At 48.2% G+C, this 27,985-nt stretch overlaps 1 protein-coding gene across 2 annotated transcripts in view; it reads right to left on the bottom strand.

Annotated features, from left to right (window-relative positions):
• Window positions 1-27,985, bottom strand: part of pals2b (protein associated with LIN7 2, MAGUK p55 family member b) — a 164,967-nt gene that overhangs the window by 99,615 nt on the left and 37,367 nt on the right. For both annotated transcript variants that reach the window (XM_084313150.1, XM_084313151.1), the window contains exon 2: window positions 12,509-12,576. The gene's annotated coding sequence lies outside the window, so the exon portion shown is untranslated. The remainder of the gene's footprint in view (window positions 1-12,508; window positions 12,577-27,985) is intronic.

The following is a 27,985-nucleotide window of genomic DNA, read 5'->3' as shown; positions in this document are numbered from 1 at the left end:
GCCCACACTTCATTTATCAACACATTGACATCTTCTTCATAAAGTAACGCATGTTACACCCCGAATGCAAAAAAAAATATATATATATATATTTTTTATGTTTATGGCTCCTCTGCGAAAGCATGCAATTGGTCCACTGATGGATACATCTTGATATGTCTAGTGTGTGAAATCCTCTCTCAGTGCCTCTGTGCCCGTTTTCTTAGGCAATTAGCCTCGCTGGTATGCGCACCATTAGCGTTAGCCACGCTTCTAGGCCTCCTTGCTTTTGGAAAGAATGATTTCACACACAGATGGCAGAGGCAACCTTGCAAGGTGCCAATCTGCACATCGGGAGCAGTTACGGGTTAAGTGTCTTGCTCAAGGACACTTCGACACGCTGCCCGGGAGGAGTGGGAATCGAACCGGGAACCTCCGGATTACCAGACGACTGCTCTACCTCCTGAGCCACTGTCGCCCCACTGTTGTCCCCACTGTCAAGCCACTAAGACAGACACACACACAGACAAACAGACAGACACACACACTGAAACAATGCTGTTTTGAGGATGACCTTTGCCCTCTTGTCCTGATCATTGCATGAGTGACCGTGACCACAGGAATGTTTGCTCATCGCTCTCGGATCATTGCGCCCTGCTGCCATGTGTGCTTGTGTGTACATTACACACACAAAGCCACATCCTTTTCTCTATCTGATTGGAGATGGACTAAAAGCTTATAAACTAAAGCCTATATAATCCTGGAGTGGAATATGAACAAGCAGCATACTGTACCTACTAGCTACTACCGTCTGAAAGACGTATTAGAACTGAGGAGGACTAGAGCATTATCACATTTAATCATTACTTTAATCATAAAGCTGCTAATGTCTTGTAAAATAATGATTATTTGAAGTATATGAATTATGTGAAATCACCTTAAAGGGGACACTAAAAATGATTGTCTAGTCTTGGCCATCGTTTTTTTGTTGTTGTGTCGTGTTGTTGTGTGTTCTCTTTTTTTAAGGGATCACCAAACAAAAAGGTGGAGGATCACTGTGTGACAATAGTACTTCTAGACGTGTTTTTGTTCAGATTTCAGATTCAGATTCCTTTATTGTCACATATTTCAGTACCTTACAGCAAAGAAAGAGTGAAATTCAATTTGTTGTGGTCCCTCGACCATAGCAGCTTCCAATAATATAAATACAATAAAGTTAGCATAGAATAAGAATAAAAAAAGATAAAATATGACTAAAATAAAGATGACTATAATATATACAGTTCTAAAAAGTGTATACAAAAATAAATAACAGGATGTAGATATTATACTATATACAATTTAAATAACAAAATGTACAGTTCCAAAAAAAGTATTCAGTTGGTTCTCATTCGTCCACGTTATCGATCCGTTCTCTCGCCCTCTTGGTCATCAAACTACCTCGCCGGTTAACCCTTTCACTGCGACAATACAGAAGGTTAACCATTTCACTGAAACAATACAGAAGGTTAACCCTTTCACTGCGACAATACAGAAGGTTAACCCTTTCACTGTGACAATACAGAAGGTTAACCCTTTCACTAACACACTACAGAAGGTTAACCCTTTCACTACCACACTACAGAAGGTTAACCCATTCACTACCACTGCAGAAAGTTAACCCTTTCACTACCACACTACAGAAGGTTAACCCTTGCACTACCACACTACAGACGGTTAACCCTTTCACTACCACACTACAGATGGTTAACCCTTTCACTACCACACTACAAACAGTTAACCCTTTCACTACCACACTACAGAAGGTTAACCCATTCACTGCCACACTACAGACGGCCTTTCACTACCACACTACAGACTGTTAACCCTTTCACTACCACATTACAGAAGGTTAACCCTTTCACTACCACACTACAGACGGTTAACCTTTCACTACCACACTACAGACGGTTAACCCTTTCACTGCCACACTACAGACGGTTAACCCTTTCACTACCACACTACAGACTGTTAACCTTTCACTACCACACTACATACTGTTAACCCATTCACTACCACACTACAGACGGTTAACCCGTTCACTACCACACTACAGACAGTTAACCCTTTCACTACCACACTACAGACGGTTAACCCCTTCACTACCACACTACAGACGGTTAACCCTTTCACTACCACACTACAGACGGTTAACCCTTCCACTACCACACTACAGAAGGTTAAGCCTTTCACTACCACACTACAGATGGTTAACCATTTCACTACCACACTACAGACAGTTAACCCTTTCACTACCACACTACAGATGGTTAACCCTTTCACTACCACACTACAGACAGTTAACCCTTTCACTACCACACTAAAGAAGGTTGACCCTTTCACTACCACACCAGACTGTTAACCCCTTCACTACCACACTACATACGGTTAACCCTTTCACTACCACACTACAGACGGTTAACCCTTTCACTACCACACTACAGAAGGTTAACCCTTTCACTGCCACACTACAGACGGCATTTCACTACCACACTACAGCCTGTTAACCCTTTCACTACCACACTACAGAAGGTTAACCCTTTCACTACCACACTACAGACGGTTAACCTTTCACTACCACATTACAGACAGTCAACCCTTTCACTGCCACACTACAGACGGCATTTCACTACCACACTACAGCCTGTTAACCCTTTCACTACCACACTACAGAAGGTTAACCCTTTCACTACCACACTACAGACGGTTAACCTTTCACTACCACATTACAGACAGTCAACCCTTTCACTGCCACACTACAGACGGTTAACCCTTTCACTACCACACTACAGACTGTTAACCTTTCACTACCACACTACAGACGGTTAACCCTTTCACTACCACACTACATACTGTTAACCCATTCACTACCACACTACAGACGGTTAACCCGTTCACTACCACACTAAAGACAGTTAACCCTTTCACTACCACACTACAGACGGTTAACCCCTTCACTACCACACTACAGACGGTTAACCCTTTCACTACCACACTACAGACGGTTAACCCATTCACTACCACACTACAGGCGGTTAACCCTTTCACTACCACACTACAGAAGGTTAACCATTGCACTACCACACTACAGACGGTTAACCTTTCACTACCACACTACAGAAGGTTAACCCTTGCACTACCACACTACAGACGGTTAACCTTGCACTACCACACTACAGACGGTTAACCTTGCACTACCACACTACAGACGGTTAACCCCTACACTACCACACTGGTAGTGAAAGGGTTAAAGCAGCACGGCACGGAGCGGTGGCTCACTGCGGCTACAAAACCATTCCTAAGCTCAAACGTAACGCAAAAGACGTACACCACATGGAAATGTCCGGCTTGGGTTATTTGTTACCAATAGAAAACCCTCTCTGCTCGTGGCTGGAGATCCAATTCATCTCTCTGACTGTCGGTCACAAGAGTGGAATTGCCCCCGTGTGAAGACATTTCTCAACACCGCAGGTTAAAAGGTCACAGTGCAGCTGGGAAAACAATCTCTCGAATAAAGAAAACAATCTCTCCCCACTCCAAACAACCCACTCTAAAGGTCTGACAAAACTTCAATTCCCCCCCCCCCCCCCCCCCCCCCCCAACGCAGTCACTATCAAAAACCACCGTCACGTTTACTGGAACATCTGGCAACCGAGACTGCCGTCAAGCCGTGTCCTTATACAGATTTTCAAAACAGCGCCTCCTTTAAGTCCATCCATGTTCACAAAAATCCTCCTGTTACATTAGGGCCGTTTCCATAAGCATCGGTCCATCTAATTCATGAATAAAATACTAGCCGGGCAAGCCCATGTTGTCTCTCACCTCCAGACGAGTCTGGTCCCTGGGTGGCGGAGGGGGGCTCCTCACCCTCAGGCTGTCCCGCAGTGGCCGTGTTTTCGGGGGGGACCCCCGCGTCCTCCTCCTCCTCCTCCTCCTCCTCCTCCTCCTCCTCCCCCACCCCGTTGGGACAGGCGTCATCCACGGCTAGCACCATCGCGGAGCAGCGCTCTCTCGCTGTGTGTGTGTGTGCCTCCTTCCTTCTCTCTCTCTCTCTCTCTCTCTCTCTCTCTCTCTCTCTCTCGCCTCAAGTATGCTAACAAACCACCGCTGACTGACAAGACGTCCTCTCTCTCCGGTCGCCCACTGACCCCAGCTAAACTCAAAGAGAGGGAGAGAGAGAAGAGAGAGACGTAGGGAATGAAGAGAGAGAGGGGGGGGGAGAACGAGGGCAGAGGACAAGAGAGGCGGACACACAAAGAGGGAGCGACAATAGGCTGGGATTAAAATCAGAGGATATTAAGAGAAGACCAGAGAAGAGAAGAGAAGAGAAGAGAGGGGGATGAAGGGGGGGGGAATTAGAGGAGGAGAGGGAATGAGGTGGAGAGAGCAAAGATGAAGAGACAGGTAAGAGAGAGAGAAGTGTGTAAATGAGAGAGAGAGAGAGAGAGAGAGAGAGAGAGAGAGAGAGAGAGAGAGAGCGAGAGAGAGAGAGAGAGAGAGAGAGAGAGAGAGAGATAGAGAGTGTGAGAGATGGTTGAATAGATAGCTAGTTCACAGATGTGGACACACGTTCAGTAGCGCGATCATTCCCCTCCTTCTATACTGGCTTTAATACAATCCCCTCCCACTACACTAACTCCCTCCACCACACACACACACACACACACACACACACACACACACACACACACACACACACACACACACCACACACACGCACACACACACACACACACACACACACCTACACACACACACACACACACACACACACACACACACACACACACACACACACACACACACACACACACACACACACCTAATCCCACAATCCTCCCCTGCTGCTTGAGCACCCCTCCTCACGTAAACTCCCCCCTCCCACTCCCCATTCCCCAATCCCATCTCCTCCATGCCCCCCCCTCCCCCCTTGTCTAGACGAGGGACAATCACAATCACACACACATAGAAAACACACACACCACGCACCAGTTTGCTGTAGTCATTACATAAGCAACCTCTTACATAAGAGTTACCAAAGTGGCCTGGTTCTTATTCTCAACCCCATCGTCCTTCTCTACCTTCAAACAAACCCCCTCCTCTGTTTCCCTCTCTCGCCCTCTCTCTCTGTTTCTCACCCCCTCTCTCTCTAGACTCTAGAGTTGTGTTTGTGTGTTTGTCTGTGATCAGAGTGTTTCAGTCTTCGTTTTTATAGTGTAACGTGTGGCTACTTCAAATCATTGAACGTACAGATCACTGTTGCAGTGGGGGGAAAAGTGAAACTTTCATTCATTGCGCACTAGTTAGATGACATGCATCGACATAAGTAACGCTACAATGCGTCGGTCGTGAATATGCAAAAATCGACTGTAGATAGACTTCAGACGGTCCACCAAGCCCCTCCCACTGTAGATAGACCCCAGATCAGGCCCCTCCCACTGTGACACAATTGAGGAGATGATTCTGCAGGCTTTAATCCCCCCCCCCCCCCCCCCCCCCCCAGTCCGCCCCTCCCCACTCTCCTCCCATCCATCACTCAACCCCTCCCCCTGTCACAGGAGCGGGGTTTTAATCTGCCCACAGAAACACAGGATTATGGAATCTGGTCTCTCTCTCTATGTACCCTCTCTCTCTATCCCCCTATCTCTCTCTCTATGTACCCCCTATCTCTCTCTCTATCCCCCTATCTCTCTCTATCCCCCCTATCTATCTATCTATCTATCTATCTATCTATCTATCTATCTATCTATCTATCTATCTATCTATCTATCTATCTATCTATCTCTCTCTCTCTCTACCCCCCCCCTCTCTCTACCCCCCTATCTCTGTACCCCCCTCTCTCTCTCTACCCGCTATCTTTCTCTCTCTCTTGCTCCCTCTCTCTGTACCCCCTCTATCGCCCCTATCTCTCTCTGTACCCCCTATCTCTCTCTCTACCCCCTATCTCTCTCTGTACCCCCTCTATCCCCCCTATCTCTCTCCCTCTCTCTGTACCCCTCTACCCCCCTATATATCTCTCTCTCTCCTCCTCTCTCTCTCCCCCTCTACCCTCTCTCTCTCTCTATCCCCCCTCTCTCTCCCCCCCTCTCTCTCTCCTCCTCTCTCCCCCCCTCTACCCTCTCTCTCCCCCCTCTCTCTCTCCCCCCCTCTCTCTCCCTCTCTGTACCCCCTCTATCCCCCTATCTATCTATCTCTCTTCTCTCTCTCTCCTCCTCTCTCTCTCTCCCCCCCCTCTCTCTCTCTCTCATAACGCAGTATCAGAACGCATGCATGGTCAGACACCTGTGCACATCTGTGACCTGATTAATCCACACAACACCAGTAGGTCACTGAGGTCTTCTGACCAGGGCCCCGTTCCCCGTACCTGGCTAACTGAGTTAGCCGGATAATTTCCAGTATAGCTTGACTTAAGCCGGACCTTTCTGTTCCCCGAAGTCGGATTTTCTAAATCACCATGGTAACAGATCAGAAAGTTTGAACCTGGTCCGGAGCAGGGTTAAGTTCAGTTAGCTGGATGAACCATGGCCACGCCCACGCAAAGAAATGCCAGCTCGCTTCCTGAAATATTTCTCACAGTCTAGATCCCATTATATCATTCTGAATTATGTTTTTGTGCTTCGTTTTCCTAGAGGGGGCTTTTGAAATGTATAATAATAGAACTAAATGCTGATAATAAATCATATTCAGCCTATAGATTTACTTTGTCCTAAATAAAATAATGCACGTCATATACGGCGCTCGGAGTCGCGCTACACGCTGCATGTGGTTATTTTAATAACGGCGCATTGCAAATGTGAATCCCGCGGGGATATTTTTTATGAATGAAACCTATCGGCCGTTTGGCTCTGATTAGTTTCATATATTCTCCGCTGTAGATTTGCTTAACGGAACGCCCGGATTGTGTTTCATTCAAGCATAAAATTGAAGTGTCTATGCGTGGATTGTGGTTTTTGTGGATTATGAATTACGAGGACTCTGAGGATTGTTGAATTGTATCATCACTCACACGTTATTGTGATATTGTAACTGGGATTAAAATGTCTGATGAGATGCGCTGTTTGACGGATTTGAGAAATTGAATGAGCCGTTGACGTCACATTAATGCATTTGAGAATAAAGAGATAAAACTTCATTCAAAAGAAAAATATTCGAAACACGGGTCTCTTGTCCATTGATGGATACACAATAAATGTATCCCGTCTGGCACAGTGGTTCAACGGCTAGTGTTTACTCCTGTCAAGCGGACGACCCGAGTTCGAGACCCCGCGTTTCCAATATAATTTTTTTGGAATATAATATTAATGATTATACGCAAAAGTAGCCTAGTTTTAAGTTAAAATATTATAAATCTACATGCATTGAGGATGTCATTCTTTATATAGCTCTCAACGTGCACCAAATTGAATTATTCCTACATTGCAAAAAGAAGAACAAGACTAGAAGAAGGGGGATTCGAACGTCAAAACGACCAACCGTCACACCACAGCGCAGATAAGTAAAACATCCACCATACATCAATCAATGGGTAAGAGAGCCGTATCCTTATTCTGAAACAGTTGAACTAATTATTTTCGCTAGCAAGATCTCATTTGATTATTCAACCCATAAACCTACTGCCAGCAGACACATTTAAAGAAATATAATCTGATTGATTGGGGTAATGAGGGATTTAAAATGAGCCTATAGATTATGCATTTAACTTGTCGGCGAGGCTATTGAGCCGCCTGCAATCTGTTAATAAAGTTTTAAATCAATCAATCAATCAATGCCGTTAGAAAATCAGGATTTCTGCTATCGACACCTGCTGTCTTTTCAACTGAAGCGGCCGCACGCACTTATCCTGGGTATCAAGTCTGGTTCGAGTTAACGAGACTGAATCAGCGTTCGAGGAACAGGAAAATCCCGGCTTCAAACATCGGGTTAATTGAATCTGGATAATGGGACTCTTGATCGACTTAGTTGAACCAGGTACGGGGAATAGGGCCCAGGGCTTCTGTCCCAATAACATTTACATAGTATCACTTTCTTAACACTATGGTCGCCAAAAACGCCGTACCACGTCATTCCCCGCCATGCTCATTCTGCCAAAGACGCCGTACCACGTCTTTGATATCAATATTTCAAAAATCTGTGATCGCAATCATATTTCTCCCCCAGAGACTTGAGATCTACTGTTGATCCCCTCTCAACTCTCCAACGGTTCATGAGCGCCATCTGGTGGCCGATCGGGGGATGGCTCAAACCGGAAACAGGACATGGAAGCTGGTGCTCATTCCAATTCGGTCCGATCACTCGGTAATAGTCCCAGGACTCGAGCTAGACACAACGGATAGCAATCCGTTACCAATAACTCGATAAACAACATGATTTGGACGTATATACTATTATACAACCTGGAGATGGATCGCATATTTCTACATCCCATAATAGGAATATTTCTGCTCCACGCTCATCGCCCAACGGCCCGAGGAAGCAACGGTAAGATTCAGCGTTATTTTTTAACGTGTTCGATACTAACTGCTATAATGATCATATCACCCACACTAGATGAATCATCTAACGTTGGCCACGGAATTATAAACGACCCCCCCCCCCCCCCCCATCCGGTCATCATCAGATGATAAGTAGTAACTTCTAGAAGCACGTCCATTTGAAATTTTTTATCTCGCGCAGATGGCTATCAAACTGTATACAATCATCAATATAATGCATTTAGGGCTATAAATCACGTTCTGGAGAAAGCTGCAGAAAACGATAAAAACATACTTATACTTTAGACCGTATTTTAGTATGAATATGTGAATGGAAAAGTATAACGTTGCTACACCCTGAACAATAGATACTTGATGTTGAATGGGCCATAGTAATGTCAATTTAGCAATACAATTTAAAAAGTTATAGCCCTGCAAAGAAGGGGAACTTCTCCATAGACAAATAGAGCTGGCGTGGGATGGTAAATTATGAATTTAAGCCTGGCGACCAAAATGTTAACCAGCTGTAATATTGATCTGTAGATAGAATCAGGATATTTTTTACTTTCTTAAAGGAACACGCCAACATTTGGGGAAATTAGCTTATCTTCTCCAGAGAGAGACAAGAAGATAGATACCAGTTTCCTCTCTGTGCGTTCAGTAGGAAGCTATCTGGCTACACGTTAGCCTAGCTTAGCACAATGAATGGAAGTGGACAGTGCCGGTTAGCCTAGGCATTGTCCAACTAACACCTCTCCCAAAGGCTAACCGGCACTGTCCGCTAACCGCTAGGCTAACGTTCCTAAAATGTTGGTGTGTTCCTTTAACGGGCTGTAATATTGATATGTTCTTACTCCAGTGTTTACAAACATTACCAACGTAAACAAACCTTTTACAGACACAAAATACAGGCAGCAAACACAATTAATAATTCATGTTAATAACATTAGGGGCACCTGTTGTAGTGTTAGTCACCACAGAGACCGGACAGAGCCCAGTCAATCAGCTGGAGAATGGAAATTATGTCTATTTAAAGGTTGCATTTAAAGGTGAATTGTATCATCTTTGAATGCCCTTTTAAAATGAAAATAGTGCTTGGAAAAGTACTTGAAAGTCCTTGAATTTCATTTAGACATTGCTAAATGAAATTCACAGACTTTCAAGTACTTTTACAAGCACTATTTTTCATTTTAAAAGGGCATTCAAAGATGATACAATTCACCTTTAAATTAGAGTTGTTCCGATACCGATACCAGTATCGGAAATGCCGCCGATACTGCCTAAAATGCTGGTATCGGTATCTGCGAGTACACGTAAATTCGAGCCTCCGATCCCATGACGTAATTTATCTCCTGTCCTGCGGAGAGTGAGGATTATAAAATGAACGTGTTTTAAAGTGTGATGCTGTTTGTCATTTTAACAGCAGATACACTTTCTTAAATTCCATTGTCCCTGACGCGTCTATACTTTCCGCAACGGAGCTCGGTTTCCGGGTTCCTCTGATTGCCCGCGACCCCCGCGTGACCCGCGCTAGCACGCCCCCTTATCCACTGCTGCCGCTGTGTTGACGCTCGCCTGTGTGTTGACGCGCGCGCGGCAGATGCTGCACTTAGCGCTGACTGAGAAAGTAAACATTACAGTTCTACTTTATAAAATGCTAATTGTAAATATGTTTAAGTCCACTCCACATTACAGTTGATGCGTGATGCTGCTGAGGCGGTCGTTTCTTGACTGGCGTTGCATAAGATTTACATTTAGTCAGCTAGCTGATAACTGCATAAGCAGCATATTAAGATGACTGCGTTTCTTGACTCAGAGTGGCGGGTGCGACAATAGCGTTTCTTGACTCAGAGTGGCGCGTTTCTATGCCAAATACAGCTGATAACTGCATAAGCAGCATATTAAGATGACGCGACAATATTATTAAACAAGAGAGCTCTGTCATTGAAGTGGGTGGTGTTACCAACAGCGCGTTTCTTGACTCAGAGTGGCGCGTTTCTTGACTCAGGAAGCGAGCGTCTCTGCGCTGCAACACAGCGGCGAGCTGTAGGGGCAGCGGCAGCGGTGGATAAGGGGGCGTGCTAGCGCGGGTCACGTGGGGATCGCGGCCAATCAGAGGAACCCGGAAACCGAGCTCCGTTGCGGAAAGTATAGACGCGTCCCTGACAGAGCGTGTGACAGGGAGTTCGGACGGGATGTGTTTTGCTTGCTGGTGTTATGATAGCATTAGCTGAAAAGCTAGCTAGTTGGAACAACATCCGCTTTAACGTTACATCAAATCAGATGATCGCCTGTCCTTTCTCCAGGACCTGACACTGTCCGTCTATCAACAATAATGCACCCACGGTGAATCGTATTTAAGTCAAGTAGCTACTGACTAGCGTTAGCTGACTAACGTTATCAAAATGTCAATGCAGGGAAGACGAGCTAGGTCAGCTAGCTTAGCTTGCGAACGGTACCTTGGCTAAAGTTGGTGCTATTCATAATCCAGCAATAATGGCTGCAGACCTGCAAGCAAAGTACAGCAAGTTCCAAGTGCCAAAGGATAAGAGTCTGAGGCGGAGTCTCAAAAGAGAATGTTGAATATTTATTTTGCATCGAAAATCACAACATAAACGTTAATACTAGCCAGAGCCTCTGCGACTGCTACTAGCTTACAGACTGGGTAGCGAGTGCAACACCGTCTAACGTCCGTGCGGATCATTGGAGTAGGGTATATCTGCAGTGCCGCAGCCCCATACTCATTGATTAATGATACTAATACTAATCTATACAATCACCTGTTGTTGAATAAATACCATTACTTTCTAGTTATTACTAAAAAACAGTATATATAAAACAGTATCTGTAAAAATAAAAAAAATACAAATAAAGTATAATTTATATATATATATATATATATATATATATATATATATATATATATATATATATATATATATATATATATATATATATATATATATATATATATATATATATATATATTTTTTTTATGTATGCACTGGTATCGGATCAGTATCTGTATCGGCCGATACCCAAAGCTTAGGTATCGGAATCGGATCGGGAAGGAAAAAATGGTATCGGAACATCTCTACTTTAAATGCAACCTTTAAATAAAATCTGATCCAATATTTATGGCTTAAAACCAATTTCCGACAAATTAGTTACAGTTTAGATAAAAAAATAATATTTCTTGATTCAGAACTGTTTTATCATGGATGAACAAAACGTTCAATGCGAATGGTTAATTTGAATTTCAGTGACTTTTTAAGCACCTTAAATGTTTAGCTGTTTTCAAGGAATTCCAGGCCTATTTTTTATCAAGCACTTCAAGGACCTTGTGTGAACCCCATTTGGCACTACCCCATTTGTTCACATTTGGATCCCTAACCGGGCCTTTTAATGACCATAATTCAACGTGTTCTGTCCCGTCGATGCGTGTTGGATCGAACCCAGCGGTTCACTATGTTTCCAGTCTCTCTTGCTAATAGCTCTGCATGAGCAGTCATTCATTGTGTGGCGTGTTTTCAAAGCGCTGTTCTCCGTTCTCCGCAGCGTCGGCTCGGCAAGCAGCCGCTGCAACAGAGCGCCTCCTGCTGCGTCGACGGAAACAACTAGTTCCAGATATCGATTTTTACTCCATATACTCGTACGAAAGTGAACTATAAAACAAATAAAGTGTTCCTGTGTTTTTTTCTTCTTCCCCTATACGCACTGATACTGTAGTATTTCTATGGTAAAACAACAGGAATACTATAGTGATTCACCTTAAGTCTATAATATTCCACTATTGAAATACTATAAATAACTACAGTATTTATGTGGTAAATCTATAATATGTATGAAGAAAAACACAAGGAATACTATAAATCACTACGGTATCTCTGTGGTAAATCTCTAGTGTTTATAAAAAAAAAAAAACATAGGTCTTAGGTTTTATTATAGTTCATATTCATACTCAAGCTTACAAACTCAACATGAGTTCCTATCTCTTTATGTGTTTATAAATGTTCTACCTGTGCCTGTCGGTGTAGCCCAGGCCTCCCTGTATCCTACTGCCTTCTCATCCGCCAGGCCAGGAGATCTAGAGAGAAAGAATGAATGAATGAATGAAAACTTTATTTAACAGATTGCAGAATGGGTACAATACAGTACGGCTCAATACACACAATTGTTAAGGGGATGCAGACCTGAGAAAGACGTTTGTCTTGTTTCCATCAGGGTCCCCCATTTTCAATTCATATAGACATTTATGACATACACAACATACAGGGGGAGAGATATGCCGTCATGACAAGACACACACACACACAACAACACACAACACACACACACAACACACATTCAGTTTGACTTACATCAGCATTGTCCTCAGCCACTCATAACACAAAGGCGTGATGCATGCATGTCTCACACAGTAGCTCACGATGCATATTGCTTTCTCGAGACACAGAACAGACACCATTTTATGTCTGATTATCACATGTCCTCCTCATAACAGAACAGTAGGATTAAGCTTAAGAAAATCTGCAAAATGCTCCTGTAAGCCAGAAGACGTTAAAGGATTAAAGGGGATATACTGTATAAAGTGTGACAAAAGGAGCGCCCATTGTTCCTCGAGATAAAGACACAGAGGGTCATTGAGGACAGTTCACTGTATCCTCACAGCTGTTCAAGGAGGCTCACATTCACCAGCCGGCATCACGCCACCGGTATGGTGTACGTACCACACACACACTTCACCAGCCGGCATCACGCCAATGGTGTACCACACACACTTCACCACGGCTCTGCGGGATGAATGACAAGTTGGCAACTAAACACTTCCCTTCAGCCGTCGTTTCTAGCGCTACACTCGTGCATGCAGAGATTCTACCCACACAACCATCCTGTGTGCAGAAACAGACACACTCTGGAGCGTAACAGTAAGAAGCATTTTGTATGAAAGTATTCTGTACTTCTGTATGACAACTATTAAAGAAACTTGAAACTTGAAACACACGCACCCACACCCCACCCCAACAACCCACTGATAAAAGAAAGCACAGGCCAGCAGACATGCACACACACTAACACACTCACACAGAGACACACACGCTAGCACACTCACACAGACACACACACTAGCATAGTCACACAGAGACACACACACTAACACACTCACACAGAGACACACACACTAACACACTCACACATTAACACAGAGACACACACACTAACACTAACAGAGACACATGAGACACACACGCTAACAGAGACACACACATTAACACACTCATACAGAGACACACACACTGAGGCCATGTCCAGACTAAAACGATTTCGGTCGTATCAGGCCCCGATCGATCGGCCAGCGATCGGTATCGGCCGATATTCAGTATAAATATGAGATCGGTGAATTCCGATAATGCTTTATTTTTTCGCCGATCGTGAAAACCGATCGAAAAACATGATCCAATTCTTAGCGGAGATCTCACTCGCTGACTTCTGTAGACACACAGAGCTGCAAACTGCCGCTCCTCCTCCTCCTCCTCCTCCTCCTGCCCCTCCCTTACCCGTGTAAACACAGAGGAGGCTCCTATTGCCTCTGGCAATAGTCTGCTCTAGTCTAGTGCATGGGACCGTGAGCTAACGTTAGCTACCTAGCTATCGTTACTGTTTAAACAAAATTACCCAGTCAACTATTCACTTTTAGTTTAATACGTGAGGCATTGTCTAACGGTATCTAGCCGGCTAGCTACTGATAGCTCCTGATATCAACAAATGATCCAGCAATAGTCTAGTACTGCATGTTGATACCTCCGTTAGCTCACGTTAGCTCACGTTAGCTCACTGTTCAAAACTAAATGTCCCATTAAACTAAATAGTTCACTGAGGCGTTGTCTTAGCATTATCTAGCCGGCTAGCAGTAGCTACAGATAGCTCCTGATATCAATGTCTTATAACATTGATTCGATGCGTATTCGAGCCCCGGCTTGCATCGCAGTCACGAACGGGGCTAGCTGAGGGAGTAGGGTATATCTGCAGAGCCGCAGATACCCTGCTGAGGGCATGCTGAATGTGATTTGACCAAAGCAGAGTATACACACAGACAGTGGAGATAGCGAGCATTTTGACTTGTTGCGTGGTGGCGATGTCTCGCAGATAATACAACTACAAGTATAATTATATAATATATATATTAAAAAATAATAATAATTAAAAAAAAAAGTATATATTTAAAAAAAATATAAATGTTATATAAAACCAAAAACCATCGGTATCGGATCAGTATCGGCCGATATGGCTCAAGACGATCGGTGATCGGTATCGGTGGCAAAAAACGTGATCGGGGCATCCCTAGACAACGCCTCATGTATTAAACAAACGTGAATAGATGACTGGGCCATTTTTAATGCTTGTTAACACTTTGATCGCCATGGTTAAATTCATAATTTACCATCCCTCGCCATCTCTATTTGTCTATGGAGAAGTTCCCCTTCTTTGCAGGGCTATAACTTTTTAAATTGTATTGCTAAATTGACATTATTATGGCCCATTCAATGTCCTATATCTATTGTTCAGGGTGTAGCAACGTTATACTTTTTCATTCACATATTCATACTAAAATACGGTCTAAAGTATAAGTATGTTTTTATCATTTTCTGCAGCTTTCTCCAGAACTTGATTTATAGCCCCAAATGCATTATATTGATGATGAAATACAGTTTGATAGCGATCGGTGCCAGATAAAAAATTTCAACTGGAGGTGGTTCTAGAAGTTACTACTTATCATCTGATGTTGACCGGATGGGCGGGGGGTCGTTTATAATTCCGTGGGCAACGTTAGATGATTCATCTAGTGTGGGTGATATGATCATCAGAGCAGTTTATATCGAACACGGTAATAATAAACGCTGAAACTTACCCCAGTCTCCTCGGGCCGTTGGGCGATCAGCTTGGAGTAGACAGTTCTGTATCACACTAGCTCCCGCTCAGCGTCTCATTGCATATATCTCGCTTCAGCATATATATACTGAATAAATTTCAAAATGTACCTTTAAATGCCAGCATTCATCTGGCCACACCCCCATCCGCTTACCTACATAAGCAGGGGTGGTGCCACACACTCATCTCCTTCTCAAATTTCATCACAAGCAACGTGTTGCTCATATGCCCACTTGACGTGGAGACAAATATTTACTCTGAGGAAAGGAAGAACAAGGAGATACGTTGACATCATATCTTTATTTTCTCTCTCACTATTTTCGAGAAAATACGGCGATATTGTCTTCGTCACTGGAGTGTCTGGAAGATGGTGATCATTCTAAAATCCTCCACCGGTTTTCGTATTGGGAGCACGCCGCTGCATGCCTCTCAACTGCAGTTCCTTGCTGTGGCTGGTTGCGGTAAAACCTTTCAGGACACAGCTGAACTGTAGGACGCGCCGCTGTTGTGAGAAGCGGTGAGTTCCAGGTTGGTGAGTAATGTTTTGCTTGCGGCTCCACTTGTCTGTTAGTGCTATGGGGGCTGGCTGACAATGTTTACGAACACCGGCCCCAGATTAAGGTCTTTTGTTCAGCCTCTTAGGCAACAGCGGAAGACCTTGATCTGAAGCCCATTATAGTTAACTAGTGGGCCACGACCATTAACACTGGTGATCCCTGTGTTTTCTGGACGAGTGGATGTTTTCTCTGTCACCGTGTAGGCCCCGTCTTTCATATCCAAATGAGAGTATTCCCTCACGAGGAAATATGGGCATGGATGTTCATTAGCGGAAGATCTGTGTTCAAGTCAGCTACAGGCCAGTTGGGTATTGTGCTGGCTCCGTCGGGTGTTGGTAAAATCACTGTTGTAAAACTGTGTTAACATCATGTTTCTCTTTTCTCTTAAAAAGTGAGGAGGGTTTCAGAACGGCGGCCTGTCTGAGTGAGTGTTATATCATTGTGTACAAGTTCAGGTGATAGCTGCTTAGCTTACGTGCTAGTGGTGGCCTACTGTTAGCCAGTCAGCTGTTAGCTGCGGCGCTAGCCTGCTGTGATCACTAGGCCAGGAAACGTTAGCTTGCGTGCTAGTCGTGGCCTACCTAGGCTAGGCTAGGAAACGTTAGCTTGCTGCTATCGGCCGAGGCCCAGCGCGGGGTGGCGCCGGCCCCTCGCGCGCCGCCGCGGTTCGCAACTCCCCTCTCCCTCACGGGGAGAGGCGGGGGGGATTCGAAGTCTCCCCTCTGGTCGCGTGCGCCGTTCGCTCGGCGTCTCGCGGGCAGGGGCGGTAGCGCCCGACGGTTAGAGCGGCCGTTAGCTTAATACTACACTTTTGAACGTGCTTTGATTATAACATGTTTTAAACACTCTTGACTACGACGTCATCGTTGACAGATGATGTTCTTCGACCCTGCCCTGAGCCAGGATGGCAAGGACTGCGTCAACAAGGGGGACCGTAGCGACGGGATGGAGCGGCGACGCTGCCCAGGTCGACAACACAGAACGGCTGTGTTTACTACGGTGCCTTGAGACTGCACTTCGCTTGATCTGCGCTCCGGGTAGGCAAGGTCTGGACCAGACCTTGAGCACGTCTTCTTGCTTTCCCTTCTAAATGTTTTGTAAATAACGATGTTTTCCAAAACGAGTGTTGCTGCACTACATTTAGGATACGATGCGAGTTATGTGTGAATTGTCTTGTCACTGGTATTAGCTTCTCCATGCAAATAGGGTTGTTTATTACAGATGTGAAAATGATCTGGTTTGTTGTGTTGAGAAACATCATGTGTGTTCTTGTACAGAGCACTCTCAACTAAGGGGGTTAAACTAACCTATAAAGCTATTGTTACAAAGGATCAGATTAAACCGAATATATATATTTATTTATTGATATATATTGCATAGTATTTGTATATCGTTTGATATCCCTTGTATATTCCTTGTACATATACACGGAATATCCCTTTAGCCCAGACCATAATATTTCATTCTCCTATTGGACAGCGGTCCACAGGCGCCGGAGCCGCGCCTCCAGAGTCAGGTTCAAAGTCACCGTCAAGACATGTCTGGACATGCCCGGCCTTGCCCAGGAATACTGAGACAGAAATGAGGTTGGCACTAGTTTGTTCACCGTGCATATAAATATAGCGCAGGTGAATACAGAAGCACTTAGTCTTACTTAGTCAGAAGTCAAGAGTTACCCAATAAGTTGAAGCCTCACCCACGATACAACATGCGGTGAAGTATGGCCTGTTTGGCCCCAGAATAGAGCATTGAGACCGCGTGCGAATTAATAACTGAATTGTCAGAGTTTGGCGCTATACCGTCGAGTGCGACATATTTCTATTAAGTCAGTAATAGTCTATTTGTGTATAGTGTATCGTGCGGCTAAAGTTCTACAGTGACCAGCATCCCCAACGCTTCCTCGTATTAGCTAGAGTTCTTATCCAGGCTGGGCTGCTTTCATGGCGCTTTCACTCGAGGAGACCTAGACGAGAACCGTGTGGACATGTACACTGGATTAATCTACCCGACGACTACATAGCCCTTTGCGGCTGGAATATATTTGCTTTGGTCCTGTGATTTATGGAGCGGAGAATCGCCGACGCCTGCACGTGTTGGATTTACCCCGCGAGGAGCCAAGTCGAGTCGGCGCCTCAGAGAGGCTGAGGCCGGCTAGCTTTCTTCACTGTGGAGCTACAGTCTACGGAGAACAGCTGTATTCGTCTGTGGATCAAGAGGCTATTGCACCGTCTCCTGTACCTGGAGTCTCCTTAGTCATCGTTGACCAGACTCTCTACTACCGACAGATCTTCTACCCCTGCTGGCTTACAACCAGGGGGACTCTTCCAGTATCTCCCGCTATATATATTACTAGTGTACCATAGATATAATTCCCTAAGATTCAGGTTGTATAATTACCTCCTGCGTAACCAGAGAATGGACATTCATTGTTGATTTGCCTACGCACATTCCTTTGCCTTACAAGTGCATTCAAAGTATAATCGAGAAGTATTATGTACCTTTTGCTGCAATAAATACTTAAAGACAACTTTGTGTAGAACCGGTTCATTGTGGGAAGTGTTCATTATATTTATATATCATGTACTGTATGGCCAGTAATTAAAGTACATAAAGCGGTAGTGGTTTAATGATACCATACTTATCAATACAGTCAGGGAATTGTACCCCTCAGTTACAGCTATGCTTAGTGACATATGAGTAAAGAATGATTCTTCTCTCAGCCTGTAATGACAATGAACAGTGTGTTCACATATTAACAGGTTTACCTGTTCAACTGGCCGTATTAAGGGTAAAGTAGGAGGCTTGTGTTTCCCCCCGGTTCCCTCTTGGAGAGTCCTCTCTATTCTGTGTTTTTTCCTTAGTAAAAATCAGATAGCAGGTTAGCACATGCGCTGTATGAAGCTGTTAGACGCTTCATGGAGCTGACTATGACTGTGTCATACTCTCTTTTGTCATTACATCGTATCATGGGTGTGGGGTCGTAAAGGGGTGAACTGGTAACCTTTCCTCCCCTTTTTTTCTGTTGGTCAGGGGTAAACCCACCTGTCCTTCAAGGTTCCTGTCACGTTGCGGTTCGGCACGTTACAGGGTGAGGGGGGGGGGGCGGAGGGAGTTTCCTGGTCCCACGCCCTGGAATATTGGGCGTGTGCACCGCAGAAATTCCCCCGCCATAGAGTACGTCACCGTGCGCGTCTCTGTTGGTAGGACTTCCGTGTGCTGTTCAGGTCCATATGATGGATCTGTTTAAAACGGGGGGTGGTCAGGGCTCCTCCTCACAAAGCTCCTATTCGGGCCTTCTGTGAGTTGGGACTCTCCTTCCATGTGAGGGAGCCTCCTCAGAGTACAGAGCCTCCTCCTCAGATTGATAAGGTGAGTGGAACCTCAAGAAGGAGTCCTACTCTATTGTGTGTGTATTCGATTCAATTCGATTATTGAGTGTGTATGGGTTCAGTGCCTCCTCCCCGGAGAGCCCTAAAACCAAACTTTTACATGGCTCAAGGTGCAATATATTCTTTTCAATCTGTACAGCTCGCGTGGGAAGTCTCTCTGGGGATTTCCGTCTCCTCTCTATGGGAGGGTGGTGGAATGTAAAAATGTAAAAAAAAAAATACCCCCGGCTGTGTAGACTGGGATACATACTGTTGGTGCTTCCTTCTTTTCTTTTAAAAAGAGTTGGAGTTAGGAAGTATCACACCCCTCTTGTCGTTCCCCTGGGCGCCTTGGGGATTCAATGACAGGTCTAAATAGCCTGTTCATTGATGTGGTTGTGTCCCGACGCACGCATAGTGCTAGCTCGGGGTGTTCTGTAATCAGGCGACTGACTGGCACGCCTTGGTTGCTTGGGGTTAAAACGGCGTTTTTATAAAGCAACTGGGATGGAGGTTTTTCCTCTTCCGACGACCTGTTTTGGTTGTCGACGGATTCTCGTTCATATCTGGGGGATGATGACGGAATGGATCTGAACATATGTAGAGGGGTCTCACGCCCTGGGCGTGGGCCACCGGGCGCGGTTCGCCCTGAACGTCTAGGTGGCGCCTTCTTTTCATGTTTAAGATCAACACGCATATCTGCCCCTTCTCCTGGAGTATGCATGTCGGCGTGGTTAGGGCACGGGACTGGTTCTGGTCACGCTGGTCCGGATCAGTTGAACCGTTGTCCGCCGGGGATGCAGATCTGCTGTTCTGGTACCCTGAGGGACTTGGGTTTTTTTCAGGGGGAAAAATGCCAGGTCGGTCCGGGTGTCACAAGGTTAAGCGCTATGGAGACCCTGGTTGGGTACATTTTTTACTCAGCACTGTCGTAATGGCTTACGGCCATGCCAACCTGTACACGCTCGATCTCGTCAGATCTTGGCCGCTACACAGGTTGGTCCTGGTTAGTACTTGGTTGGGAGACCGCCTGGGAATACCAAGTACGGTGTGCTTGGGGCTGGTTCTCCATTCTTTTTCGCTCCTCTCTCACGCATGGTGAAGAGGGGCCTGTTGGGGTGGTCTTTGACCTCCTCTGGTGACCCTGTGCTTCCCGTATCGCCGGGCCCGGTCCGAAGTCATGTTTCGTCGACCCGTAGGCCTGGGTTAACCCTTTTTTGAAAACTGAAACACTTGTACTGTGAGGTTTTTGTCCATTGCTCACTTACTCGCTCTGTTCCTTTAAGCCTACTCGCTCTGTTTTTCCTTTTGTTTTCTGTTAATCATTGCATTCCCCTATTCACACGCTTCTTCCCATAGACGTCGTTGATTGGTGCTCCCCCAACCACACGCTTGTCAATCACATCCCTCAGCTGTCACTGCTTGTCAATTAAGCATTCCCTGATTATTTATACCCCGTTTCCCCATTCAAGTTTTGTTGGATCGTTTTGATATTTCAGTTGCATTCGCCGTTCCTGCCTTGCCTGCTGTTTTTCCCTGTGCTTTGCCTCCAGGATATTCAAGAAGTATTCCTCTTGGACACCCGTTTCCCGTGGCGACGCGCTCCCTCTGTTTTGTTCCAACGCTCTTTACGCACAGCGCCTGGGTGAGTTTTTATGACTGTCTTTGATCCTATCCGTTTTTCGTGTGTTTATATAACACTGAAGATTTCCTGCTTTTTATCAGACAGTCACTCACCCAGCGTTCTGCTTTTTTGGATTGTTTCATTGGGATAATATTTTGGCCTTAACATCGCTCACTGTGTGTTTACACACCGAAGATATTATCACTTGGAATTGTATTTTGGGACTTCGCTCACAGTGTTTATTTTGCACCGAAGATTTCTATCACGTGGAATTGTGTTTGGGACGTTACTCACAGTGTGTATATACACCGAAGATTCAGTCACTTGGATTACTCTGTTTTTGGGTACAAGTCACCTCTCCTGTCACCTGCTCTGTTCCAACTGCACTCTGAGCTAACTCGCTCCCTCTCTCCCTCTCGGTCCCGCTACCACCTCGGAGATTCTGCCGAGAGAAGTCTGCAGAGCGGCTCTGACGTCATCGTCTGCTTCCCCAGACTACCATCCCGGGAGAAGCTGCAGAGCAGCAACATTCTTCCATGCTTGTATTCCAGTCTTTGTTTGATCTCTACCAAGTCTATGCTGTTTATTTAGTGTAAATAAACAAGCCCTTGTTTTTGGCAACTCTGAATCTACTCTCTTGTGTCGTTGCGTTTGGGGTCGGTGTCAAACCATAACATTACGATCCAACCAAAATGACGACCCCAGCCGACACAGAGAGGGTCAGAACCGCACTAGCTAATCAGATCGAGTTGACCAAGGATCACAGTCACCAACTAGAGAGGGCTGCGGCTGCGGTGCAGGATCTCAGGGAACAAGTCCAGCCAATTCAAGGGTCACTGGCTGCTCTGGCAGGACAACAGTCTGGTATTCTCATTCAGCTTCACTCGCTGAGCGACACCGTTAACGCTTTGCTTCCCTCACTTCCTTCAGGAGCATTCCCCGCAGCCCCAGCAGTTCCCACGTACCCCGATCCCGCACCTCGGGAACCCCGTCTCTCCGTCCCACGGCTGTTCGACAGCAATCGCGAGGAGTGTGCCACATTCATCATGCAATGTGAGTTGGTTTTCCGTCATCAACCAAGTCGATTCACTTCTAGAGGGGCCCAAGTGGCCTATATGACAAACTTGCTTTCAGGCCGGGCTGCCCAGTGGGTCACTTCCTCCTGGGCAATGGATGCAGATTTTGTTTTCTCCTATCCAGACTTCGTGGCGGAGCTCCGCAGAGTGTTCCACCATCCAGCCCGTGGTCTGGACCCTGGAGCCCGATTGGGGACCTTCCGACAGGGGAGCGGCGGGGTAACTGACTACGTCCTGGAGTTTCGACTGGCGGCGGTGGAGAGTGGATGGAACGACCCTGCACTTCGCCTAACCTTCTTGAGGGGGCTCAGTGACGCAGTCAGGGACCAGCTCGCTACCCGGGAGGTGCCCGACTCCCTCGAGGACCTGTTTAGCCTCGCCATCCGCATCGACGGACGCCTCCAGGAGAGAAGGCGCGAGAGGACCCGACTGTTACCTCCTGAGGTACCCCGGATTCCCCGGACGCATGACGTCACTGCTGGTCGCCCTGCCCTCAACACGACTGGTGGTAGCGGGCCCTCCCGTTCGGTTCGCGAGGAGGAACCCATGCAGCTGGGACGCTCTCATCTGAGCCAGGCTGAACGTGAGGCAAGGTTCAGGTCCGGTCTCTGCCTCTACTGCGGAAGGGAGGGACACCGAATCGCCAACTGCCCCACCCGGCCAAAAGACCAGGCTCGCCGAGACCCCGGGAAGTCCTGGTGAGCCGTTTTTCCCATTCCCAGAGCCGCGCACCACCTGGCCATCTGATGAGCGTCACCCTGGCCTGGGGGGACCAACGAGCCACGGTGGAGGCCCTCATCGACTCTGGGGCAGACGAGAATTTCCTCGACTTCGAGTTTGCTACCCGAGCCAACATTCCACTTGAGGACCTTGTGAGGCCCTTGGAGATCTTTGCGTTGGACCAACACCGCCTGGCCGACATCTCTCAACGCACCGGCCCAGTCGTGCTGACCATCGCTGGGAACCACGTCGAGAGAATCCAGTTCCTCATCACCCGATCCCCCCTTGTCCCGGTGGTCCTGGGTAGGCCCTGGCTCGCGCTGCACGAGCCCCACATCGCCTGGTCCTCCGGTACCATCAAGGGCTGGAGCTCCTCCTGTCACGCCCTGTGTCTGCAGGCGGCGTCCTGTCCCCCGCCCCGGAGGCCCGCTGGTGAGTCGCCTCCGGACCTCTCGTCCATACCTCCCGAGTACCACGACCTCTTGGAGGTTTTTAGTAAATCCAGGGCTCAGGCCCTTCCACCTCACCGCCCCTACGACTGCGCCATCGACCTCCGCCAAGGGGCTCCCCTTCCCGGCAGCCGCCTTTACAGTCTGACCGTTCCGGAGAAGAAGGCGATGGATCTGTACATCTCTGAGTCATTGGAAGCAGGACTCATTCGGCCTTCCTCCTCCCCGGTGGCGGCCGGTTTCTTCTTTGTTGGGAAGAAGGATGGGGACCTTCGACCCTGCATCGACTATCGCCAGCTCAACGAGATCACCATCAAGAACAAGTACCCTCTACCTCTCATGAACTCCACCTTCGAGCCACTCACCCAGGCTACCGTCTTCACCAAGCTGGACCTCCGGAGTGCCTACCATCTTGTCCGTATCCGTGAGGGCGATGAATGGAAGACCGCCTTCAAGACCCCCAGGGGCCACTACGAGTACCTAGTGATGCCGTTCGGCCTCACCAACGCCCCGGCGGTATTCCAGGCACTCATGAACGACGTCCTTCGTGACATGCTGGAGGTGTTCGTGGTGGTGTACCTGGACGACATCCTCATCTTCTCCAGGACCCTCGAGGAACACATCCAGCATGTCCGCCGTGTGCTGGAGCGCCTCCTCCACAATCGGCTCTTCGTCAAGGCGGAGAAGTGCCGTTTCCACTCCGACTCCGTCGACTACCTGGGCTTCATCGTTGAGAAGGGCTTGACCCGAGCGGATCCTCGCAAGATCCAAGCTGTGGAGGATTGGCCTGAACCCACCACTCGGAAGGAGTTACAGAGTTTCCTCGGGTTCGCCAACTTCTACCGAAGGTTCATCTGGAACTACAGTCAAGTGGCGGAGCCACTTACCAGACTGACCTCTCCCGCTCTGCCGTTCGACTGGTCCCCAGCGGCATGTGCTGCGTTCCGCTCCCTCAAGAAGAGGTTCACTTCCGCCCCTATTCTGCTCCACCCTGACCCCAAGAGACAGTTCATTGTAGAGGTGGACGCCTCGGATACTGGACTGGCCGCTGTCTTATCCCAACGTTCGCTTTCGGACCAGAAGGTACATCCTTGCGCCTTCTACTCGCGTCGGTTCCTCCCTGCCGAGAGGAACTACGACACCGGCAATCGGGAGCTGCTGGCGGTCGTGGCTGCGTTGGAGGAGTGGCGTCATTGGCTAGAGGGGGCCGAGGAGCCTTTTACCATCTGGACGGACCACAAGAACCTGACGTTCATCCGCGCTTCCAGGCGCCTCAACGGTCGGCAGGCGAGATGGGCCAGTTTCCTCAGTCGGTTCGACTTCTCGCTGACCTTCCGCCCCGGTTCCCGCAACACGAAGGCCGACTCCCTGTCCCGGTTACACTCCAAGGGGGCTCCACCCTCTGAGGACCCGACTCCCATCCTCCCGGAGGCCCGGGTGGTTGGAGCCATCACCTTGGGCATCGAGGGTGTGGTTAGACGTGCCCTACGCTTCCAGCGTGCTCCAAGCAACGTTCCGATTCATCGTCTCTTCGTCCCCGACTCTGTCCGGTCCCGGGTGCTGCTTTGGGGCCATACCAGCCGGTTCGCCTGCCACCCGGGCGTCCATCGCACGTTCTCCTTCCTGGCTCGTCGTTTCTGGTGGCCCACCATGCGGAACGACGTCAAGGAGTCCGTATTGGCCTGCGCGGTCTGTGCCCGCAGCAAGGCCTCGCACCAGGCACCCTCCGGGCTCTTACAGCCACTTCCCGTTCCAAGCCGTCCTTGGTCACATGTGGCGCTAGACTTCGTCACAGGTCTTCCCTCCTCCCAGGGGAACACTTGCCTTCTGACCGTGGTGGATCGATTCAGCAAGGGGGTTCACCTCGTGGCCCTTTCCAAACTTCCCTCAGCGGCCGAGACGGCGGACCTCATGACTCACCACGTGTTCCGCCTTCATGGGTTTCCCCAGGACATCGTCTCTGACCGGGGGCCCCAGTTCACCTCCCAGGTATGGCGGGCCTTTTGCAAGGGATTGGGGGCGACGGTCAGTCTTTCCTCTGGTTATCATCCCCAGACTAACGGACAGACGGAGAGGATGAACCAGAGCGTGGAGTCTGCTCTTCGGTGTGTGGCAGCCGAGAGACCGGCATCCTGGAGCCGTTTCCTTCCCTGGGTTGAGTACTCCATCAATTCAATGGTCAGTTCCGCCACCGGCCTCTCACCATTTGAGGTTTCCCTGGGCTACCAACCCCCTCTTTTCCCCGCACAGGAGGCGGAAGTGGCAGTTCCCTCCGTACAGGTCCACCTCGACCGCTGCCGACGAGTTTGGGAGATCACCAGGACCGCGCTGCTCCGGACATCTGAGCGCGCCTGTCGTGGGGCCGACCGGCGCCGGGTTCCTGCGCCGACTTACCACCCTGGGCAGAGGGTGTGGCTCTCCGCGAAGGACCTCCCGCTTCGGTCCTCGGCCAAGAAGCTCAACCCCCGTTTCGTCGGACCTTTCGAGGTCCTGAAGGTACTCAGTCCGGCGGCCCTGCGCCTGAAACTTCCTGCGTCCATGCACATTCACCCCGTGTTCCATGTCTCCCGGGTTAAGCCCGTCTCCCTCAGTCCCTTGATGGGCGTTCGTCGGCGGGGTCGGGGGTTCCAATACCTGGTGGACTGGGAGGGTTACGGCCCTGAGGAGCGGAGCTGGGTCTCCCGGCAGCTCATTGTGGATCCCAGCTTGATCACTGACTTCCATCGTGCCCATCCTGACGAGCCGGGTCGGCCTGGTCGCCGGGTGGCTCCCGTGGAGGGGGGGGTACTGTGAGGTTTTTGTCCATTGCTCACTTACTCGCTCTGTTCCTTTAAGCCTACTCGCTCTGTTTTTCCTTTTGTTTTCTGTTAATCATTGCATTCCCCTATTCACACGCTTCTTCCCATAGACGTCGTTGATTGGTGCTCCCCCAACCACACGCTTGTCAATCACATCCCTCAGCTGTCACTGCTTGTCAATTAAGCATTCCCTGATTATTTATACCCCGTTTCCCCATTCAAGTTTTGTTGGATCGTTTTGATATTTCAGTTGCATTCGCCGTTCCTGCCTTGCCTGCTGTTTTTCCCTGTGCTTTGCCTCCAGGATATTCAAGAAGTATTCCTCTTGGACACCCGTTTCCCGTGGCGACGCGCTCCCTCCGTTTTGTTCCAACGCTCTTTACGCACAGCGCCTGGGTGAGTTTTTATGACTGTCTTTGATCCGTTTTTCGTGTGTTTATATAACACTGAAGATTTCCTGCTTTTTATCAGACAGTCACTCACCCAGCGTTCTGCTTTTTTGGATTGTTTCATTGGGATAATATTTTGGCCTTAACATCGCTCACTGTGTGTTTACACACCGAAGATATTATCACTTGGAATTGTATTTTGGGACTTCGCTCACAGTGTTTATTTTGCACCGAAGATTTCTATCACGTGGAATTGTGTTTGGGACGTTACTCACAGTGTGTATATACACCGAAGATTCAGTCACTTGGATTACTCTGTTTTTGGGTACAAGTCACCTCTCCTGTCACCTGCTCTGTTCCAACTGCACTCTGAGCTAACTCGCTCCCTCTCTCCCTCTCGGTCCCGCTACCACCTCGGAGATTCTGCCGAGAGAAGTCTGCAGAGCGGCTCTGACGTCATCGTCTGCTTCCCCAGACTACCATCCCGGGAGAAGCTGCAGAGCAGCAACATTCTTCCATGCTTGTATTCCAGTCTTTGTTTGATCTCTACCAAGTCTATGCTGTTTATTTAGTGTAAATAAACAAGCCCTTGTTTTTGGCAACTCTGAATCTACTCTCTTGTGTCGTTGCGTTTGGGGTCGGTGTCAAACCATAACATGTACTGCGGTATAGCCGGTGTATACCCGCAGGTGTGTTTTGGAGTTTTTTTCTTGAGGGGTTATAGGAACAACCACCGCATTGGGTAACACCAAGGTGGTTGATTCCCTGGTGTGTTGGAGCAGTGTCAACTCCCGGGTTCACCGGTTGAGGGTGCCCCTGCACGTTCATGACGTCTGCCAATCGTGTCAGCCTTCTCTGCCTCAACCCCTCTGGGTGGGTTTTTTTTAAATGGAGGCTTGGTCATGCAACAACGCCAGCTTACGCCCCTTCCGCCGGGGCGGCTGTGTTCAGCTGTCCCCTCTGGCGCCTGTCTCGTCCGCAGTCTCCAGGCTAGGGTTAACAGCCTGTTGCCTGGTTTTTCCCCGGTGCGCTGCCTGCTTCCGTTGGTTAACCTTTTTTGTGTGCTTACGGCCATGCTGACTGCCTGTTCTGCAGGGTCAGTGTACCAGGCGGTGTACTATTGGGGGGACAGGGCCCGCTCGGCTGAGGGGCCTTTGTCCGAATATGCTGGCGATGTGGGGGGCGGGGTCACTAAGTGCCCACCTGGTGGGGTCTTGATGCTGGCATCATGGACTTCTCCGGGCCCCCGTTCCAGGGGGTCCAGTCCCTTTGGTGGGTCTGGGTCTTCCTTCGCGCTCCGCTGCTACGGCCTTGCCACGGGGTTGGGTTTGCCCTTGACCCCGTGATTCTGGGGGCAGTAACAAGGTTGTTCCCTCCGTTCGTTCCCGGGTGGCATGCGGGTTGTGCGTGTGTGTAGTCGTGGGGTCAAGCCACGGTCTGCTCACCCTGTGCGTTGAGTTGCTTGAGTGCCTCTTCGCACGGTCGGGTCCGTCGCCCTCCCGGGAAACCTCTAATAGGGGGGGTGCCCTCCATTAGGGGGGGTCGGGGGGGCTCGGCCCTCCCTGTTCTGATGGTTGTGGGGGGC

The sequence above is a fragment of the Notolepis coatsorum genome, assembly GCF_963971535.1.
Source record: "Notolepis coatsorum genome assembly, chromosome: 4".
In the NCBI taxonomy this organism is placed as follows: Eukaryota; Metazoa; Chordata; class Actinopteri; order Aulopiformes; family Paralepididae; genus Notolepis; species Notolepis coatsorum.
The sequence above is the reverse complement of the archived record's forward strand: the minus strand, read 5'-3'. Positions and strand labels throughout refer to the sequence as shown.